This window comes from Lichenostomus cassidix, unplaced genomic scaffold, assembly GCF_008360975.1.
Source record: "Lichenostomus cassidix isolate B80296 unplaced genomic scaffold, HeHo_3.0 HiC_scaffold_893, whole genome shotgun sequence".
NCBI lineage: Eukaryota > Metazoa > Chordata > Aves > Passeriformes > Meliphagidae > Lichenostomus > Lichenostomus cassidix.
In genome coordinates, this window is record NW_028147521.1 from 86,624 (window position 1) to 93,721 (window position 7,098).

At 54.1% G+C, this 7,098-nt stretch overlaps 1 long non-coding RNA gene across 1 annotated transcript; it reads left to right on the forward strand.

Annotated features, from left to right (window-relative positions):
• The first annotated feature begins 4,669 nt into the window (after nucleotides 1-4,669).
• On the forward strand, nucleotides 4,670-6,291 carry LOC146422242 (uncharacterized). Its single transcript, XR_014848219.1, has 3 exons — nucleotides 4,670-4,946; nucleotides 5,417-6,150; nucleotides 6,256-6,291. It is a non-coding gene; the product is annotated as an uncharacterized LOC146422242 (long non-coding RNA).
• Nucleotides 6,292-7,098: the final 807 nt, after the last annotated feature.

Genomic DNA, 7,098 nt, shown 5'->3' on the forward strand with positions numbered 1-7,098 from the left:
ATCTATTTTATTACTAATTTCTTCATAGCCTGCTTAGAACAGGCTAATTTAGCCTGTAGTAGGATTGTAGGGGAAGATTGTACAGAGGGAGATTGTACAGAGGGAGATTGTACAGAGGGAGATTGTACAGAGGGAGATTGTACAGAGTACAGAGTACAGAGAGATGGTAGAGTAGGGTTGTAGAGGACGATTGTAGAGTAGGGTTGCAGAGGACGATTGTGTAGAGGAAGATTGTAGAGTAGGGTTGCAGAGTAGTGTTGTATAGAGGAAGATTGTAGAGTAGGGTTGCAGAGTAGTGTTGTATAGAGGAAGATTGTAGAGTAGGGTTGTAGAGTAGGGTTGTATAGAGGAAGAATGTATAGAGAAAGATTTTAGAGGAAGATTGTATAGAGGACGATTGTAGAGTAGGGTTGTAGAGGAAGATTGTATAGAGGAAGATTGTAGAGTAGGGTTCTAGAAGATACTGTATAGAGGAAGATTGTAGAGTAGGGTTCTAGAAGATACTGTATAGAGGAACATTGTAGAGTAGGATTGTAGAGTACAACTGTAAATCAATAAAGTTTCTTAGACACCAACTCATCTGGAAGCTTCCTTTCTTTCTCACCCTGTGAATAAGCTCAACATTTCCTTCAGAAAAGTCAGTTGTTTCTTAAAGTTGGAAAGCGATGTGTATGGCTTCTTTGGTAGGGTTTGAATGTGGGGAAGGCTCTTACGCCTTCATCCTCTCCAGACCACACTGCCTTTGGTATACAGCCCACTGGCCAGTTTTTGCCCAGCTGTGTTGCTTCTAGCTGAGGCAGAAAGGGCAATGGCATTTGCAGCTCAAACTGAAAGAGGAGCGGGGCAGCCAAACATCCTGGGCAGGTGCAGGTGTTCAGCTGTGACTCAGAGCATTCAGGTTCCTGCCACTTGGATTTATATCTGTCCTCCAGCCAGTGCAATCTCTCTGGCTGGAGGATAGTCTTGCTCAACTGAGAAAGCAGAAGGATCCATGAGGGAGCTCTGAAAGGTCTCGTGTTCTGCAGAGCTGTCAGTGACTGTGAGGTGAGAGCAGGCACAGCCTTGCCCAGGGCAGAGCCCCAGCAGAGCCCTGGCCAGGGCCAGGCAGAGCCGTGGGTGCAGGGTGGTGCAGCAGCTGCAGAGAGCAGAGGCAAGCAGTGAGGGGCAGGTGGCCTCCCTGGCGTCCCCCAGGGCAGAGCCCTGGCGTGTCCCCCCTTTCCCCAGCTGGCACACACATGGGTGCATCCAGCACCAAGGGGATGGGGCCTGGTGCTTAGGCCAGGCTGGCTGGGGACTGCCCCTGGGATGGGGCAAAGGGGACTGAGCTCTGAGGCTTACTGCAGCTTGGCGACCACCAGTTCCTCCTGGAGGAGGAGAAGGCACCTCTCGCTCCTCTTCGGGCCGTGGGGTCAGAGCCACATCTGTGCTCAGCACAGCCTCATGACACTGCTGAGAACTGCCCTGCAGAGCAGAGAGAGGTGGCCAGGAGAAAGGTGACCCCTTCTGCTGTGTCCCTGGCCATGGCCGCGTGTCCCCAAGCTGTGGGGGAGCCCACCTGGAGCAGAAGCAGCTCCTGGCCTGGCCCATCCTGCCTGGCACAGGAGGACTCTGTGCTGCAAGGTCGTGGGCCAGTTGCTGACAGCGAGGATGGGAAGCAGGATGTGAGGACTGGGCTGATGCCACTCTGTCAGAGCTTGCTTTCTCACAAAATCGATCACCAAACTGGACAGCTCCCAGCTTTGCTGCTGCTCGCTCATGGACACTGGGTCCAAGTGACCGATGGTCCGAGCCCTACAGACTCTGGACTGGGCATGGGTGGGGCCCTGGGGTGGGACATCCTGCCAGGCTGGCCAATGCTGGCTTTGCACTGGGGAGCCCAGAGCTGGACACAGCCGAGGCCAAGGCTCATCTCCCTCCAGCTGCTGCCCAGGCTTTGCCTCCTGCAGCGCTGCCTGCAGTCTGCTGCCTTTGCCCCCACAGAGACACTTTGCTGGGAAAGTTCCTCTGGTGGTCAGCTTGGGCTCAGGGCCTGGTGTTGAGGCCTCAGTCAGGGCCTGTTGTTCAGGTGTTCATCCTTCAGTGTTTTGGGGTGCAAATTAATGCCCACACATTTAGCACATTTCATGCAGGGAACAGGATTAGCAAGGCCGGGCCAGGGCCAAGAGCATTAGGCCACCACCCTGCATTTGCCCACAGGCAGCCATCCAGATGATGCCTGAGAACAAGGCAAGAAAATAAAACTCCATTGTCCCCTGCCTACAGAGCAGGTGTTTATTTATTCAGTGCCAGGGATGAGGGGAATAGCTCCACCAGAAACTCACTTGTCCATTCTTGGCAAAGTACTAGCTTTTATACATTTTTTAATCAATGTGTCTGTTATACTTTCATAACCTTCATATTGCAACATATTTTCTAATCACATCATTGTGTAAGCCCTTGGATCTCATGCGCAGTTCTTGCACGAGGTGGTCATCAGCTTCATTTTTCCATGAAGGCTCTTAAGTCTTTCTTGGGCTTGAACTTTCCAGCCCTGCTTCCTGCGCATTGTCTAGAGGATTGTCTGCTCAAATAGCCAGGGTCAGCTTCTTTGCGGTTAGCTTGTTCTGCTAAGCTTGCTGATTTCTAAAGAGTGCTTCATTCGCATGCCCTGAGATAAAGTCAATGCACCCTTCTGCCGAGCCACTGCTGTAAGCAACATCTCCTTGCCTGGGTATCCCAGACCAAGAAGGCCACTCATGCCACTGGATCTTTTTCTAAGCCATTGCCTGTGGGCCTTATGGATCACCTCAAAGATGGAGCAGCTGATTGAATAGCTGCAGAAGGTGAGAAGGGCTGCCTTTGCAGCCACAGTGGCCTCTGGCTGTGCTGGGGGGTCAGGGAGATGTGGCTAGCACGGTGACCTTGTGCACAGGGAAGGGAAATAAGGGTTCCTGGTGCCAGCGGGCAAGCAGAAGCATGCGGGAGAGGCAGTGGCAGCGCTGGAACAGCCTTGCTGCTGCCACTGGCAGCACTGCTGTTGTGCAGGGCAGAGAGGTGGCAGGCCGGAGGCTGCCAGCCATGTGCTGTGCTCGGGCAGCTGGGGCTGGGGGGCAGCTGGCTGGTGGCTCTTTGTGCTGCAGGGCTGCTCTGCAAGTGCACCTCGGTTCTTGCAGGCTGATCCAGAGCAAGAGCCTGCCACGGCCCCATCCAAAGAGGGAGGATGACTTGGCCCTTGCCCAGGTGAGTTTGGGAAGGCAAGGCCAGTTTCTGCTCTGGCAGAGTTGGCTCATGTGTCCTGTGCCAAGTGTGCCTGGCAAGTGTGGCAGCCTGAGGGAGGACGTGGGCTGCTGCCCACAGCCTGGAGAACGCCAGGGCCAGGGCTGGGATGGCTTGTCCCAGCACCACAGCAGCTCTCAGGAGCATTCCAGCCATAGCCACACTTGCGGCTGCTGGCTCCCTGCTGGGGGTGCCACACAGCACTTAAGGCAGGTAGGGCAGGGCAGGTAGGGCAGGGCAGGGCAGGGCAGGCTGCGACAGCACTGGCCTGACAGTCTCCACTGACTGCCTTTGGTCCTCTTTTCCTTTGCAGCAGGAGAGGGCAGTGGCAGTGGTGGCAGCAGCAGGATGCCGAGGAAGTGGCTGCCATGGCCCTTTGCTCTGCAGTGGGGCCCAGCTGGGGCTTCCTGGGTGCCAAGGCAGGAGGGCTCTGGCTGCAGCAGGGCACTCTTTGGGCAGCCCCAGGCAGCCGTCTGTGCAGAGGATGGCATGCTGCCCTGGCCCATGCAGGTAAGGCAGCCTGGACAGGGGCTGCCCCTGCCCGTATCTGGCTGCTGTGCAGCCCCTGTCCCCATGCATGTCCCTCAGCCAAGGGTCACAGGGCTCTTCAGCTGTGCCTCGGCCTTCTGCTGCCAGCCCCTTGATGGCAGAAGGCAGGTAGGCCAGGCTGGGGAGGAGCTCTGGCCCTGGCCACTGCTCTTGAAGCAGCCCAGCTCCTCACACACATCTCTGCCCTCCTGCCTCTCCTGCAGGAACTGCTGGCTGTCCTGCATGAGGAAAAGCCCACCACAGAAGGCATCTTCAACAAAGCAGAGAGCACCAGGGCAGTTCAGGAGCTGTGGCTGGGCTGTGGCAGGCCCTAGACCATGGCCTGCCTGTGGACATGGCAAGCCAGCCAGTGCTGCTGCTGGCCATGGTCCTCAAGGTGAGCCCTCCTTCCCTGCAGCTGCAAAGGCTCCTGTCTGGGCTGCCATTGGCTCCAAGGCTCACCGGCAGCCCTTGGCCTTGCAGGACTTCCTGAGGAGCATTCCCTCCAAGCTGCTCATCACAGTCCTCCACAAAGACTGGATGGCAGCCATGCAGATGGCCAGCAGGGAGAACAAGACCTCTCAGCTGAAAGCATAATCTTTAGCAGGCAGAAGCTTCCAGCTCTGCAGCAGGCACTGATACAAGCCTGGCACTTGCCTGCAAGGGGATGCTCTCTCCCCAAGGCTGTGCTTTTCGGCAGCTCCTGGCTCTTGCTGCCTGGCACTCCCATTGCAGGCCAATGCACGGGGAGCCTTCCCTCGCCTGGGCTCTTGGCAAATCAGCAGAAGGGCAGCAAGGCTGCGATTTTCCTTCCTGCAGCAGTGCAGGAGCCCCCAGCGCTGGCTGAGAGCGCCTGCAAAGTGTGCAACACAGCCAGCCGCCAGCTGCCCCCTGCCTCGGGCCAGCTCTGGGGATGGCCGTGGGCAACATGGGCCTGCTCATGTACGTGTCCTTCCTCTTCCCTCAGGGGGGCCAAGAAGTTGCCCGTGGCAAACCTGCTCCTCCTCAGGCAGCTGCTGTCACTGCTGACACACATCAGCCAGCACGAGTCCACCAGCAGAATGAGCTGCAGCAGCCTGGCCATGTGCCTGGGGTCAAACCTGCTGAGCCCAGCGCAGGAGGAGCAGCTGGAGCTTGAGGCCATGCTGGCTGAGAACAAGAAGGTAATGCTGTCCTCAGCAGCTGGCTGCAGCCTGGCTGGCCCATGCCATCTCGCCTGGCGGCCCCCTCTCTCCAACCAACCAAGGCTGCTGTGGGAGCTGCCTGTAAGAGATGCCCCTGCAAGAGCCACTGCTCTCTGTGCAGAGGAAAGGGGCTCAGAAGTGATGGCAATGGCTGCTTGGCACACTGTCAGGCCCCTGGGCTGAGAGCAAGGGTTTCCTGGGTGCAGGTGAAGGTGCTGGTAGCCTTTATGATAGTGAATTTGGAGCACATCTTTGGGGAGGAGGCAGGAGTGCCCACAGACATATCCACAGATAGGAGCAGCATGGGAGGCTTGTCCCAGGCCGGGACTTGAGGTCCCAGAAATCTCTGCATCAAGCAAAAAAGTGGTGTAGGACTTGCTTGTGGGTTTTGCTTTGTGTGTTCTTGTCTTCCAAGACGTCACTTGGCTCCATGTGCTTTTGCTTTTCAGAGCTGCACCAAGAAGAGCAAGGTGGTGCTGCAAGTTAAGACAATGAGGAGCCCCAGGCACAAAGCTGGGAGCAGCTTTGTGCCTTGCATCCCCCTCACTGCCTGATGTCCACCAAGAAGATGGCATAGAGGCCATGGTGCTGGAGGGCCCCAAAAGCACAGGTATGGCAGCTGCACAAAACCTGGCACAATGCGTCCTAGACAGGCAGGCACTTTTTCAAAAGGCCCAGGAGCTGCTGTGCCTCCTGCTGACAGCCAATCTCTTCAACCTTCCTTCTCTGCTTCTGTGCTTCCTGCCTCCCTTGCTTCCTTCCTCCCTTCTTTCCTTCCTTTGCCCCCACACTCACACATGCTACTGCAAACTGGACGGGTTGCTTTTGCAATGCTTTAGGCTTTAGTTCTTCATCGGTGGACAAAAGACTTTAATTTTAAAGCAGCAGAAGGAGTCATGGTGAACTTGAGAGGCCTCATGCTCAGCTGCCAGCTCATTCCAGCTCCCTCCAGGCTCTTTGGGAGCAGCTGGACTTTGCAAGAGGCAGCTGATGCAGAGCAGCACTTTCTCTGGGTAGCTAGGGGAGATATTTGGCAAATGCTACCTTACTCTTTCAGGCTGTCTCTTGCCCCCTCTCACCTCCAGAATTTCTGCTTTAGGCACCTCCAGATTTGCCCCCACGCACCCACAAGAGCCCCACACTGTCCCTGGCAAGGGCTCAAGCCCTGACAAGCTCTCCCAAGGTAAGAAGGTAAAAGCAGCTCTCAGTGGCTCCAACAAGAGGGGACTTAGCTTGTGCCTCCTGGCTTTGCCTAGCTAATCCAATTTGGCACATTGGCTACCCACAGGCAGAGGAAAAGAGAAGAAAACAACAGACAGAAGAAAATAGTGAAGAAAATAGTGTATGAAAAGTTTATTTTTGCTTTACATTTATCCTCCAACTCTATTAGGTAATTAAATCACTTTTTGCAATTTTAAGTTTAGAGCCTGTCTGCGCTTTCTTTCATGCGTCCTCCTAACAATGTCCTATCTCACTTAACTCATGAAATTGTTGTGTGTTTTTACAGTTTTTTTTGCAGCAAGAGAGAGTTGAGGTACCTAGTGTTTAGTCAGAGTCAAACCCTGACACTCAAGACAAATACAAATTCTACTCAAAAAGGTAAAATGAGGTAGTAATACCTCAAGACCACTGATATCAGAAGTGCTGGTTTAGACTTCATCATCTGACACCTGCTCTGAGTTCCATAGAAAACCCCACAGGAAAAGTCTCCTCCAATTTCACCCATACAACACCCTGAATAACTCAGCAATACAACACCATCATCTGTCAAAACTTTGCCTTTTTTTTCCTTGAAACCATCATAAATGTTGCTGATTCAGGTCTGCGTGCATGTCTGTCTGTCCCCAGCTTAAAAAAAAACGTAAAAGTAACAAAGACAACCAGAATCAGGGATTCACTTGCTAAAAGCAGAACTAAGGTTGTGCTGGAAGTGAAGCAAGTGTGTGCGTATCAGATCTCAGCAAGCTCAGGCTCCCTGTATTAGATCTATACAAAACAAACCCCACTTGCCCTGGTTTCAAGAAAAGTCTGAGCAAGGCATGTCAGTGTGTAGTGCTGCTAACACAGCCCTTTCAGAATGCAAACAAGTAGCTTGAGCAGTTCACACTTCATATAGGAAATTGCCTTCGAG